This window comes from Dendrobates tinctorius, unplaced genomic scaffold (assembly GCF_039654945.1).
Source record: "Dendrobates tinctorius isolate UK_male_01 unplaced genomic scaffold, ASM3965494v1 ptg000334l, whole genome shotgun sequence".
Taxonomy (NCBI): domain Eukaryota; kingdom Metazoa; phylum Chordata; class Amphibia; order Anura; family Dendrobatidae; genus Dendrobates; species Dendrobates tinctorius.
In genome coordinates this window covers 683,870-699,029 of record NW_027362000.1, presented here as the reverse complement: position 1 = coordinate 699,029, position 15,160 = coordinate 683,870, and positions in this window count along the sequence as shown.

The following is a 15,160-nucleotide window of genomic DNA, read 5'->3' as shown; positions in this document are numbered from 1 at the left end:
TCCATTGGGGCTCCCCGACAACATTTACGGATGCCTCCACACTCCGGACCTTCCCCGTGGGGACTGTCAGTCTCTGCTCCTGCTCTTGAGCATGCGCCTGACTCCCCACCTCAGAGAAAGTCATACGTGGTTTCACTGGGACCTGCTCCCATACTGCGTGCTTTATCAAAGGGTCCCGGAGTCCAGTCACTAACAGGTTGCGTAGGGTAATGTCGATGGGTCCTACCCCTACGCCGTCCTTCCTCTCGATGGCCGTGTATAACTCCTGGAGGACATTCACATGCTGGGTGATGGTCTCCCCCTCTCCCTGCATACGACTGAACAACCGGGTCCTCAACTCTCCCACATTTGTTAGATCCCATGGGTCTCTTCCAGAATCCGCAAGACCCTAGCAAAGGTGTTGCGGTGTCCCAGGGGCCTCAACATTACTGAATCCCGGGCCTCCCCCTCTAATGCCATGAGAGCGACCTCGGCTTCCAGGTCAGGGGTCATCAGATGCATTCGGAAGAGCCCTCGCATCCGCTCTGTCCAGCTCCACAGCATGGTGTTGGAGCCGGAGAACCTAGGCAGGTTGCTTAGCATAGCCCCCAAAGAGATGCTGGACTGGGGGCCCTCGTTATTTGCTGAGTCTATGGCCCCACTCTGGTCTAGGGTGCCGTTGTCTGCGCTCGGAGACTGCATCCTGCCGACTACGCCAAATGTGGTAATGGCAGGTATGCGGGATGCAGTGACGAGACGCGAGATGGATTAAACTTTAGGTAGCAACTTTTATAGATAGATGACAGCAGGGCTATCCTAAGCAACCAAACAAAATAACAGCAATTGTCCTCTCAGGGACCATACACAAGAAAACACTGATTATGAGAACACGACTACTCCGGCAAAGGCCGGTCACTATAGGTCCGCGGTATGGCCGACTACTGGTCCTTAGTTATTATGTGTCATTTAGCCGTCCTGACGTCCCTCGGTGTGTCTATAAAAATAACAATAACATATAATCAAAAATTGTTGGGAAAAATTTGACATCTCATTATATAATTTGACATCTCATTATATAATTAATATAAATGCATAAAACAAATAACGTGAATACAATGATTCCATCCGGTAAGTGAATCCTAATATTCTGATGAAAAAAGGGGAGAGATATATTATATATGTAAATATATGCGCACCTAAAAGATTGCAAATGGTCATAAGGCATTATAAATAGAGTAAAATAGACAAAATACCTGTGTAATCATATGTTCCCTTCTTACATATTCTAAAAGTAAGGAAAAAGAAAGGGGAAGTCTTCTTAGAACCACATAAAGATATAGCCCAGGAAAGCAAAAAGAAAAACACCATATATACAGACCTGTATAAACAAGACAACACAGAGCACTGGGGACCACACCGCCGTCTAGATAAGAGAAGTGTGTACCAGACGGAGGAGTGGGAAGTTTATTTATAGCCCTAATAACACGAAAATGCCATTCAGCTGTGGTTTGAATAGACCGAGTGTCATTGCGCTACCAGCGCATGCGTAATGCGCGTTAAATGACGGAAGTGGGGACAGAGAATCATTCTGCCATAAGATTAAACGAGCGCATGTCATCCTATTGATCGTGCATGCGCACTGCGCGATACCTGACGGAAGTGGGGAAGAAGAAACCAGAAGTGTGGCAGAAAAACCCACCGCTACAGACACACTGGAATAAACATAATAAACACCAGAAATACTTTAAAGGCGCGTTCAAAAGTGCATATGTAATGTGCACAAAACAGAAAAAAAGGGGGGGGGGGGAAACAAAAGAGGGAAAAACATACAAATACTGTTAGCGCTGATGCCCTGAAAAAATAAGAGCTATAAAAATTATTAACTGTAATATGCAAGATACTTAAAACTGGGTATAAATCAAATCTGATACACAGACCATATGAGTCAGATATTAAAGAAAAAAAGGGAAAAAAATAAGGAAAAAAATTTAAATAAAGAACCTATAATAAAATTATACAGATATTATATTATGAGATGTCAAATTATATAATGAGATGTCAAATTTTTCCCGACAATTTTTGATTATATGTTATTGTTATTTTATTTTTATAGATAAACCCTTGATAAAGGCTCGATAGAGCCGAAACGTTGGGGAATCTGTAGTGTTTATGTTCCATGTTTGAATAAAAGATATTTTCTTGCAAAGAAAAATTATTTTGCCTCAGGTTTATATCATTATATTACTTATTTTCCTGGTGGCTTGTTTAGCTTTCCCCATTTTTTATAATTGTCCCTCGGTGTGTCGTCCGGTGGTGCTCCGGCGTCGCAGCCGCTGGGCCCAGCCACTGAGGATCTGGCGTAGTCTTCGGGCGTTCCAACACCCAGACGAAGCAGGGGCACAACAGGTCCTAGAAGAGTTCCTTTGCGGAATGTCCCCCCCAGCGGAGGCAGCGGGATACTGCCTGGGGGAGTGGGAGAGTGGAGGCCGCAGCCCCTGGACAGGGGAGGGCAGCGGCGGTGCGGAGTGGCGGTTGGTAGGCCACCGGCGCAGCCAGCGGCTGCACTAGGGGACCTGCGGAGGGCGACGGCTCGGCCCCTACCACGGACTGAAGAGGGGCGGTGGCGGCTGCGGGCGGCAGTAGACAAGCCACAGCCGCGGACGGCAGTGAAGCAGCAACGGCTGCGGGTGGCTGCAGGCAGGCCGCAGCCGCAGACTGGAGTGAGGCGGCAACGGCCGCCGGTGGCTGCAAGCAGGCCGCAGCCACGGACTGTAGTGAGGCAGCAACGGCCGCGGGTGGCACGGGCAGGCCGCAGCCACGGGCTGGAGCGAGGCGGCAACGGGCTCGGGTGGCGGAGAAGCGGCGGTCTTCTGTCGGTCGGCTTGGCGCCGTCTCCCTGCTGTCCACTGCGAGTCTACCTTCTGTCGCTGTCCTCCTCTTTGATTACTGCTGAAGGCTCTGGCTCCCGGGCGTCCCCACGGTCTCCTGCTCCTTATCTCCCATTCTGCTGACTCACTCTGACTGGCGTTCCCTGCCCCTTTTATATAGGCTCCTCCCACAACAGTCCTGGAAGTCTCAGCGGTCCGTCTCCTAACTCTGCTCCCCGGAAACAGACCCCCTAGGAACCTAGATGACAGTCCCCTTGGTTCCGGCCCAGACATTCGGCGGAGGCCCCTCCTCCTACAGGGGCACGGGGGTTGGATGTTATACACCGGGGGGGCGAGAAGTGGGAGGTTATACACCTGGGCGAGGGGCCAGATGTTAAACACTGGGGACGAGGGGCCAGATGTTAAACACTGGGGGCGAAGGGCTGGTTGTTATACACTGGGGGTGATGGGCCAGATATTATACACCAGGGGGCGAAGGGCCGGAAGTTATACACTGGGGGTGAGGGCCTGCAGTTTACACACTGGAACGAGGGGTTGGATGTTATACGCCGGTTGCAAGAGGCCGGATGTGATACACTATGGGTGAGGGGCCGGAGGTTATATGCTGGGAGGAGGGGTCGGATGTTATACACTGAGGACAAGAGGCCGGAGGTTATACACCGGGATGAGGGGCCGGATGTTTTATATATATATATATATATATATATATAAGCCGCGTGGCGCTTAGAAACCCGATGTTTACCTTAGTTACCAGCTCCCTGCACCAGCGCGCTGGTATCTAAGGTATACAGCGACGCGAGCGCTTGTCGTCGCTGGTGCTTATCGCTGGTGAAGCTGTTTGGCAGCTCACCAGTGATCATGTAGCGACTCACCAGCGATCCTGACAAGTTCATATCGTTGTCGGGATCACTGGTGAGTCGCTATGTGTGACGGGGCCTTAAGACGTGGGGTCCAATCTTTGTCCATATAGCATGTTGGTACAGAATAGTGCCTATAAGCAATGTCTAAAATGACAATGAGCATTTGCAGAGTTTTCTGTATAGCTTGAGAAGCCTCAGGTATCAAGAGGAATGGCACGTCAGCCTCAATAACTTCTATCATACATTACCTATTAGTTGCACACTCTGCAATTCCTACCCTGTTTACCTTGGAAAATATGTGACCTCTTATACATGTAGCTCATAAATCGCTCCTTTTAATGACAGCTCCTGATCTGCATACTTACAGTCACGTGCCAACGAGCTGCTCTTCCGAATTCTCTCACTGTTCAGTGAAATACTGAAAAAAGAGAGAAAAAAGACGGCTCGCCATAACTGCTTATTTGTATCTGGGGAACTGAGCAAACTGCACCGACAGAGACGATAACAGTCAGGCCACGTCATGAGTAAGGGTGCAGAGCGTGCCAGGAACACACTGATGTTCTAATTTATTGACTACAAATACATGTGAAGTGAAGTGAGCATAAGTATGAAAATAGCATATGAATAGTAATGTGATGACCACTGTAACCGGCAAGGAGAGCAGAATCCTAACAGTGAGTAGATTTCGCACAATTAAGATCTGGCATCATTTTATAATTAATGCTCCTAACACAAATACACATGTAGAAATCCTTAAGTTGTCTAACTGTACAATACTTGCTGTGTGTGTTCAGGATGAGGAACAATAACAGTACTGGAACACAGCACCAGAACCACCATCAGTACAGAAATACAGCATCACGACCACCATCAGTACATGAATATACCACCAAGCTTAGTATAGCGATCAATTGTAATGTTATATCAGCCCCACATCTAATTGTATTGCATGAATCTATAACTCCCAGCATGTCCTTAACAAGGAGATACGGGGAGTTGTTGTTATCAGCCCCATCATCAGACCATACAGCAACCACAGTACTGATGGGATGAAGTCAATATCCCAAATAAACAGTTACATCCATAGATTTTCTTTTCTTCTCAATCTTGTCCAAACGTCTTGATGACTTTTCACATCCACAGCTTGTCTCTGCACACTTCCATTTTCTCTAGTCTTCTGCAGCACATCCTGACATCACTATTAACAAAAAACAGTGTCATTATAATGGTCCTGCATAAAAATATCGGCCCCATGTTGTGCCGCTGAATAATTGCCCCTCACTGTGCTCCCTGCACAAAGTATGATCCCCACACTGTCCCTCTTATGGTACATGGCCTCCTGACTGCCCTCTCCTCTCCATACAGGGCCCCCTCTTCATCCTGTCCCCAATGAATTCCCTCCCCTCCAAACTGTGTCCATACACTTTTCCCCATGGTTCCCTTTCTCTATTTTGCCACTCACACTATATTGTGCTCTGAATACCTTTCTCACCCATACTCTCCCCTCACGCATTTCTTCCCCCATACTGTCCCCTTAAATCTCCCCCACTGACACCTTATACAAAACCCCCTCCCCATACCGTCTCCCCACACATTTCACCATTGGCCCATACAGTCTCAGGTTGACAGCTGGCTTGGAGAATAGCCAAATCCTATATGCCTGGGACACTAAATGAACTACCACATCTGGTGGCCCAATGGAGCCTCACCTGCATCTGCGGCAAATTCCCTACCTGCCCGCACCCAGATACACCACTGTTTTAAAGTTGTTTTTTTGTTTTGCCCCAAACCCAACTTTTAGGGTTGCGCCTATTTTGAGGTCTATTTTATACTTGTATGTCTGTTATTTTTTTCTATATTCACTATTGTGTGCATGTTTTTCTGTAATCCAGATGTTTGCAGCTGATTCAATATTTGCAACTCTTTAAAAACTTCTTCTCCATCCATGTATCCCTCCATCCATACATCTCTCCAGCCATTCCTCCATCACACGCAGCCTCAGTGACCAGCAGTAACCTCGATGATGTCACTGCTAGTCACAGCAGATCATTCTCCCAGTGGATCTCAGCCTGGACGCACCCATCTTGGCACCGTCCAGGTTAAAAATTGTTTATCCCCCAGACATGGATTACAATGTTGGACAGAACTACTGAGAGGTGAGGGATATTGTTTTGTATTTTTGCTTTATTACAGGAGACGAGGGCTTCGGTGAAATAGGCATTAGGTGAGTATAACTGTGTTTGGTTTTTTTAAATAAAAAGTTTGCAGTGTCTTTTCTTTTTATTTCAAATAGAGGACTTTATTCTTGCGTGTGTTTATTTACCATATAACTATAGGATTAGTAATGGATAGGTGCCTTATAGATGCTTCTCCATTACTAAGCCGTCGACTTGATGTCACCTGACAATACAATGGTGACATCAACCCCACAAAAATTAACCCACTTGCCACTGCTACAGTGCAAGTGGGAAGAGCCAACCAAAACGCCAGAATTGGCACATCTAATAGATGCGCCTTTTCTGGGAGACTGCAGGCTACTATTTTTAGGCTTGGGAAGGCCAATATGCATGGTCCCTTACCAGCCTGAGAATACCAGCCTCCAGCTGTCTGCTTTAGCTTGGCTGGTTGTCAAAAATGGGGGAACCCAAAGCCGTTTTTTAAAAATATTGATTGATTTAAAGAATTTATAAAAACAGCGTGGGGACCCCTTAATTCTTGATAACCAGCCTTGTTGAAGTTGACAGCTGAGGGTTGAAGCCCCCAAATGTGAGTTTTGACTGGCTGGTTATCAAAAATACAGGGGAACCCTCACCATTGCTTAAATTATTTATTTAGAGTGCAGGCACTGGCTGTTGAATACTCTCATCATCCGCCGCCTGCTCTCTCTGTTATTAGTGGCAGCAGGTGTAGGCTGATGAGAGCAGTAGTCCCATCAGCTGATACCTGTGATCACAGTTAAACTGCTGATCAGAAGCAGTGTTTGCCACGCTGTCATGCAAATGACAGTGTGGCAAACACTGGATGTTTGGGCCCCCCATTCAAGTGAATGGGGTCCGGATTCCGGTTCAGGTCTGGGTACTGTTCTGGTACCCAAACCCAAACTTTTTTTAAACTGATCAGCCGAACCCACCAGACCCAAACATCCAGGGATCTGCCCATTTCTAATTGCCAGTTATTGCAAATGCTAGATTGCAGTTTTTGCTAAGGGTGGCCCAACCCAGGGGCGGACATACCGCCGATGCAGCCAGTGCTACTGTAAGATTGCTCTCATGTGTGTTGGGAAGGGAGTGATCCCTGCAGCTTCGCTGCCTACAGGAGAAAATAGCAGTGGAGCGGAGCTCCAGGGATCCGCCCTCTGCTTCCTGCCCGGTGCTTTCTTCTTCTTCTTGACATAGGCGAACGCGGCTTGATGACGTCAGCAAACAGTGTGCCTGTGTCAGAGAGAGAGCTGCTATCAACGACGATGCTACGGGGGGGGGACGGACAGACAGCCCTGCCCACAGGCCCCACCCACATGTTGCCTCAAAGCACGAGAATCTCATTAACTGAAAATTGAAAATAAAGATTAAACAACAAGCACAAGACGGATTTCATCACCAGGTATCATTGTAATCAGTATATTGGCGCCGACCTGACACTGTCTGTAGGTTACTGTGCAAAATCCTGCTGACAGGTTCCCTTTAAGTTAAGTCTAGCTTTTCTTAAATTGCGCTGAATTTACCACTGCAGTTCCTACTGAACTTAGGGTATCTGGCTTGTAAATTTTGGCAAGCTATCTCAAGCCACACTCATTTCCAACAAAACCGCACCCCTTTCCTGCTAAGCCACGCCCAGTTGTAAGACAAGATGGAATAGAGTCAAAAATACAAGCAGGGTGAATTATAGTGGAGTGCCCTCACTCGCCAGGGCCGTGGGGTACAGACCGTGGTACGGCAGCAGTGACCCGGTCCGTGGCCCTGGGTTTCCATTACAAAAGGGTTTATTCAGTGTGCTTATGGTGGTGAAAGTTTATAAGTGATTCGTGATGCCACCTGTGGTGTTCGGCAATAGAGATGTAAGCCGACGCTGCAGACAGATCCTCTGGGACAGATGGTGTGGTGCAGCAGTGATGTTATAGCCCTCCACAGGTAGGGCTGTAGTCCCAGGGCAGTGTAGGTGAAGTGACACTTAGATGGTGTAGTGTCAGGCGCAAGGGATGTAGCAGTGCTGGGCAGGTTGGGGAAGGAATAAGTGGAGGACACCAGGGCATGTAGTTCCAAAGCTTTACTCACAGTCTGTTGCAGGTACAGGAGAACGCATCCGTGCCGTGTCCTCTGGGTCAGGAGCTCAGCCAACTTCCAGGCAAGATGAAGTACTCCTTTCCAACACTCCGCCAACATATGTGCCTTTTCTGAACGTCTCCTCTTATAGCACCTTTGAATGAAGTACTCCTAGTACTGAGTTACACTGGAGTTCCTCCTGTCAGATGTTCCTAAGAACTCTACTTGTACTGCAGACAGCTGTAGCCTGCTTCGGGGACTCATTGTTACTAAGTCTCACTAATATGTTGCTGTTGTGCCCCCAAGTCTTGAGTGGGAATAAAGTGGTCACTACTTCTATTCCTCCGGTGTCTGCTGCAGGACCATTAGTATCCGTACAACCTCGGGGACTGGGCCCCGGCCTTGCGCTTAGAACTTGAAAAGGGTTCTCCTCTAACCCTGGTCCTTGTTCTCTTATTCTCCTCACATTCCGTGCTAATCCTTCTTCCCAATGGAGAATCAAGCTTCCCTTCTCTGTCTCTTTCCTGTGCCAGCAGACCCAGATCACTGTGGCCTGCTACAGCACTTCCTTCTTCCATCCCGCTCCCGGGGATCTTCTCTGTCTCACCCTCTGTCCTTCTACATCCTCACTCATTGACTGAATGAAAGACTGACTGACTGACTCAACTCTTCCCACTCTTTTGTGCGAACTAAACTCCACCCACCTCCCAGCACGTTTCGTGTTCCAAGCAGGGAGCCACCAAGGGGTGCTATGCTACACTCCAAGCAGGGAGCCGCCGAAGGTGCTTTGCTACACTACTATGTTGTGTGGGATGCAGGTGTTGGAGTGTGGTCAGGTGTCTCCACCTTACCTGGATGGTGGGGTACCACACCTCAGGAGGAGGTGCAGTACCTCTGTGGCGACTGAACCCTCAGGGGCACCACAATAGCACAAGCAGTTGCATAGATCTAATTAATGTACAATATCCTCAACCTCTGACAAATATTAGAGTTATTAGATAGAGGAACGAAAATGGAAGAAAATTACCTGAATGGAGGTCATGAATCAATTAGATCGAATCACAGAGACAGGTAAAATGTAATACATAATCAAGGGGACATAAATCAATGTAATGTGAGAAAGGGCATGTTACAGACACAATCCCTGAGATTACGGGGCGCTCCCGGAGGCTTCTTCAGATGCTTAAGTATTTTTGGCAGGAAAAATCCAGCGGCTGCAGAAGAGCGAGGAGCCGAGCAACCAGCAAAACTAAGGATTACACTCAATAACAACAAAAACAACAAGACAATAATATTACACTGATTTATTTTTACATAATTATTTGCACATTTTTAAAAAATAAATTTTTTCATAATCTTATATACAACAGTGGAAGTGTCCTTCTGTCCAAAGCCGGGATGGGCGGCGCCTGCGAAGTGTCCCGGCATCAGCGCGTGCACATGTGGTAAGGTGGCCCAGCTTGGGGGGTGGTCCCCTATTTACCGCGAACAGATGTCACAGACACAAGACGGAGGAAGATTTCGGGTACAACAGGTCCAAGTTTATTGGCCGTCCTCCTGACGACCTCAGCAATACACCGCAGCACTTCCACAGCTCTTCATATTCAGACCCGGGTACACACACCTTTCTTCTGTCATTGTGACGTTTCTCACGGCTCTGTCACTGGGGTCGCCCTAGGCCTATCTACCGCCAGCACTTTACCGGTCAGAGGTTGTCGTCAATTTGGCACCCCGGGGCCTCGTCTGTTCTGCGGTTCTTCGTGTCTGGGCCACCCCCCTGACTCCTTTTACCCTCAGTCCCCTAGTTGAGCTCTCCACACTGTTCGTACTCCCTCACTGACTCCTCTCCTTCTGAGCTCCTCCCGGGACTGGAACTTTCTGGAACCCTCCTATCCTATTTATAACCTTCCCAGTTTCCTGTAACCCCGCCCCCATGACTAACGGTTTCTAGAGCCATAAGCTGTTGTCAAGTCCTGTACTCACACACCCCCTGCCATCTTGTGGTCATACCAGGGTACTGCACCCATTCTACACTTTTCCCAGATGTTTCCCTTCTGCCATAACTAACATCTGTCTAAAGTGCACAAACCGTCCCTTCTTTCTTCTGACAAGTCCTTTCGTCTGGTCACCTTCCCCACACACATACCACACTACGGCAACATCTTATTGAAGACACTCTGTGCGAATTCACAGACACAGTGTGTTCAACAAAATGGCGCCGGATATCGCAGGTTGCCCACCGCGCCATTTTATTGAAGAAATGTACTGCAACGTCAACGTAGCAGTGTGCAGGCGCTGTCTGTCGCCATTATCCCTATGGGTGCTGCTATGTTGACGTTGTAGTACATTACTTCAATAAAGCAGCACATGCAATATATTTTAAGAAAATTTGGATTTTTAACCTGTATTTTTTTCTGCTTTTTCTGAAATCGGACAAACTTTTACAAATAAAAAAATAGATTTTTTTAAATTAATTTTTTAACTTTTTATTTTTTCTGACATTTTTTTTAACCCCTTACTGCCATGTGACGTATTATCCCGTCCATGTGCCCTGGGACTTAATTCCCAGGGACGGGATAGTACGTCACAGCGATCAGCGGCGCCCACGTGGTGAGCGCCGCTGATCGCGGCCGGGTGTCAGCTGATTATCACAGCTGACACCCGGCACAATGTGTCAGGGGCGGTCACGGACCGCACCCGACACGTTAACCACTTGCACACCACAATCAAACACGATCGCGGTGTACCGGGGGTTAAAAGGAATCGTCGGCAGGGAGGGGGCTCCCTCCATGCTTCCTTGAGCCCCCCACAGCAGCGCAATGTGCAGCGCTGTTGCGGGGGCTCCATCCCTGCAGGTCCCCGAATCCAAGATGGCGACGGGGACTTTCGGGGCCTGCAGGGAGCTGGCTTCCTCATGCCTGCAAAGCTCAGGCAAGGAGGAAGCCTTGTGCAGTGCCTGTGACAGATCGCTGGTCTGTCAGTGATCTGTGATGTGACAGATCAGCGATATGTCACAGGACAGTGATGCCCCACCTGGGACAATGTAATAAAGTTAAAAAGAAAAAAAAAGTGTAAAAATAATTTTTTAAAAATCGCCAAATAAATTAAAAAAAATATATATATTCCCTAATAAATTCATTTTTTGGAAATAAAAAAAAACAATAAAAGTACACATATTAGGTATCGCCGCGTCCGTAGCGAACCGCCCTATAAAACTGTCCCATTAGTTAACCCCTTTAGCAAACCCCTTAAAAAATAAAAATAAAAAACGAAGCAAAAAATAATGATTTATTATCATACCGCCGAACAAAAAGTGCAATAACGCGCGATCAAAAAGACAGATGTAAATATCCATGGTACCGCTGAAAACGTCATCTTGTCCCGCAAAAAACGAGCCACCACGCAGTATCATCAGAGAAAAAATAAAAAAGTTATAGCTCGCAGAATAAAGCAATGCAAAAATAATTATTTTTTATATAAAATTGTTTTCATAGCATTAAAGCGCCAAAACATAAAAAAATGACATAAATGAGGTATCGCTGTAACCATACTGACCCGAAGAATAAAACCGCTTTATCAATTTTACCGCACGCGGAACAGTGTAAACGCAGCCCCCAAAAGAAATTCATGAAATGCTTGTTTTTGTTCATTCTGCGTCCCAAAAATCGGAATAAAAAGCGATCAAAAGATGTCACGTGCCCAAAAATGGTACCAATAAAAACGTCAACTCGTCCCGCAAAAAATAAGACCTCACATGACTCGGTGGGTCAAAATACGGAAAAATTATAGCTATCAATATGTGGTGATGCAAAAACTATTTTTACAATAAAAAGCGTCTTTTAGCGTGTGACAGCTGCCAAACATAAAAACCGCCATAAATAGTAAATCAAACCCCCTGTTATCACCCCCTTAGTTAGGGAAAAATAATAAAATTAAAAGAAAATGTATTTATTTCCATTTTCCCATTAGCGTTAGGGCTAGAGTTAGGGCTGAGATTAGGGTTAGGGGAGTGCTGGGGTTAGGGTTGGAGTTATAATTGGGGGTTTCCACTGTTTGGGCACATCAGGTGCTCTCCAAATGCAACATGGCATCTGATCTCAATTCCAGCCAATTCTGCGTTGAAAAAGTCAAATGGTGCTCCTTCCCTTCCAAGCTCTGACATGCGCCCAAACAGTGTTTTACCCCCACACGTAGGGTATCAGCCTACTCAGGACAAATTGCAAAACAACTTTTGGGGTCCAATTTCTCCTGTTACCCTTAGGAAAATAAAAAATTGGGGGCAAAAATATCATTTTTGTGGAAAAAAAATGATTTTTTTTTTCACGCCCGGGCGTTATAAACTTCTGTGAAGCACTTGGGGGTTCAAAGTGCTCACCACACATCTAGATAAGTTCCATGGGGGGTCTAGTTTGCAAAATGGGGTCACTTGTGGGGGGTTTCCACTGTCTAGGTACATCAGGGGCTCTCCAAAAGCAACATGACACCCGCAGACCATTCCATCAAAGTCTGCATTCCAAAATGTCACTACTTCCCTTCCGAGCCCCGACGTGTGCCCATACAGTAGTTTTCTCCCACATATGGGGTATCAGCGTACTTAGGACAAATTGGAAAACAACTTTTGGGGTCCAATTTCTCCTGGTACCCTTGGAAAAATAAAAAAATTGGTGACTAAAAGATCATGTTTGTGGAAAAAATACGATTTTTTTATTTTCACGCCCAGGCATTATAAACTTCTGTGAAGCATTGGGGGGTTCAAAGTGCTCACCACACATCTAGATAAGTTCCTTGGGGGGTCTAGTTTCCAAAATGGTGTCATTTGTGGGGGGTTTTCACTGTTTTGGTACATCAGGGGCTTTCCAAACGCGACATGGTGTCCAATCTCAATTCCAGCCAAAAACGTCAAATGGCGCTGCTTCCCTTCCGAGCTCTGTCATGCGCACAAATAGTGGTTTACCCCCACATGTGGGGTATCAGCGTACTCAGGACAAATTACACAATACCTTTTACGGTCCTGTTACCCTTGGGAAAATAAGAATTGAGGGTGAAAAGATATTTTTTGTGGAAAAAATATGATTTTTTAATTGTACGGCTGTACGTTATAAACTTCTGTGAAGCCCTTGGGGGGTTCAAAGTTCTCACCACAGATCTAGATAAGTTCCTTGGGGGGTCTAGTTTCCAAAATGGTGTCATTTGTGGGGGGTTTCCACTGTTTTGGTACATCAGGGGTTTTCCAAACGCGACATGGTGTCCGATCTCAATTCCAGCCAAAAAAGTCAAATGGCGCTGCTTCCCTTCTGAGCTCTGCTATGCGCCCAAATAGTCATTTACACCCGCATATGGGGTATCAGCGTACTCAGGACAAATTGCCCAATAACTTTTAGGGTCCTGTTACCCTTGGGAAAATAAAAATTGGGGGTGAAAAGATCATTTTTGGGGAAAAATATGATTTTTTAATTGTACCGTTGTACGTTATAAACTTCTGTGAAGCCCTTGTTGGTTCAAAGTTCTCACCACATATCTAGATAAGTTCCTTGGGGGGTCTAGTTTCCAAAATGGGGTCACTTGTGGGGGGTTTCCACTGTTTAAGTACATCAGGAGCTCTCCAAACGTGACATGGCGTCCGATCTGAATTCTAGCCAATTTTGCATTGAAAAAGTCAAACGGCGCTCCTTCCCTTCTGAGCTCTGCCATGTGCTGAAACAGTGGTTCCCCCCCCACACAGGGGGGAGATCCAGAGCCGCGATCCGGTCCCCTGATGTTGCTGGCGGCGCTGCCTGCAGGCAAGGAGCAGAGGAGGACTCTTGCTCTGCTTCCTGCCGGATACCGCGCGCGCATTGATACTTGACGTGCTGCTCTCTGTCTGCTGACTACTGGACAGAGCAGCACAGCACACACCGGCGGCCCCCACTGCCCGTGCACTGATTCCTGCGGCACAGTGCGGCTATAATTGGCGGGTAACTAGACTCTGGAGCTCGCTGGACTGGACTCAGGAGTTACCCGCCGCTGCGGCTGCCCAGTGAGCTGAGCGCCTGAGCCTGGACAGGAGGACACTAGTCTGTGTGTGGTGACCGTGGCCTGCCGCCCGCCTGCCTCACCGCGGGATTATTTACTTCAGTCTTCAGTTCAACTTCAGCCTGTGGTACACACAGGCCAACACCAGGTCAGTTGTATATGTGCAGTGCTGCTGCTTATTGGGGACCTGTGCCGTGCAGTGCTGCCTATTAGGGACCTGTGTGCCTGCCTATTGGAGCCCTGTGCTGTGCTGCCTACTAGGGACCTGTGCCTGCCTAATGGGGACCTGTGCCTGCCTAATGGGGACCTGTACTGCCTATTGAGGACCTGTACTGCCTATTAGGGACCTGTGCCTGCCTATTGGGGACCTGTGCAGCACTGTGCTGCCTATTGGGGACCTGTGCCTGCCTTTTGGGGACCTGTGTTGCCTATTGGGGACGTGTGCTGCCTATAGGGAACAATGCTGCCTATTGGGGACCTGTGCTGCCAATTGGGGACGTGCGCTGCCTATAGGGAACAATACTGCCTATTGGGGACCTGTGCCTGCCTATTAGGGAACAATGCTGCCTATTGGGGACCTGTGCTGCCTATTAGGGAACAATGCTGCCTATTGGGGACAATGCTGCCTATTTTGGACCTGTGCCTGCCTATTGGGGACCTGTGCTGCCTATTAGGGAACAATGCTGCCTATTAGGGACCTGTGCTGCCTATTAGGGAACAATGCTGCCTATTGGGGACCTGTGCCTGCCTATTAGGGAACAATGCTGCCTATTGGGAACCTGTGCTGCCTATTAGGGAACAAAGCTGCCTATTGGGGACCTTTGCCTGCGTATTGGGGATTTTGTAGTTCTGATGTGATTTTATAAGTACTATACATTAATAAATTATTATTACTCTGTCGATTATACTTGTGGTTGTGATATTTTCATGAACCATTCTTTTTGTGGTGTTTAGTTGTGGAAATATGGCAATTTAACCCTGCAATTAAAATCATCATTGTTTGACATAGATGGGACTTGAGTAACACCAGTTTGCAGGAAGGGTATGGTGATTTTTACTTTTAATTTCCATTAGGACGCAGACATGTAGTGCACAGCCTGGCCAGCCGGACAGTCAAGTGAGACAGCTGCATAGAAATATATGCAGCTGTCACACTCGGGCC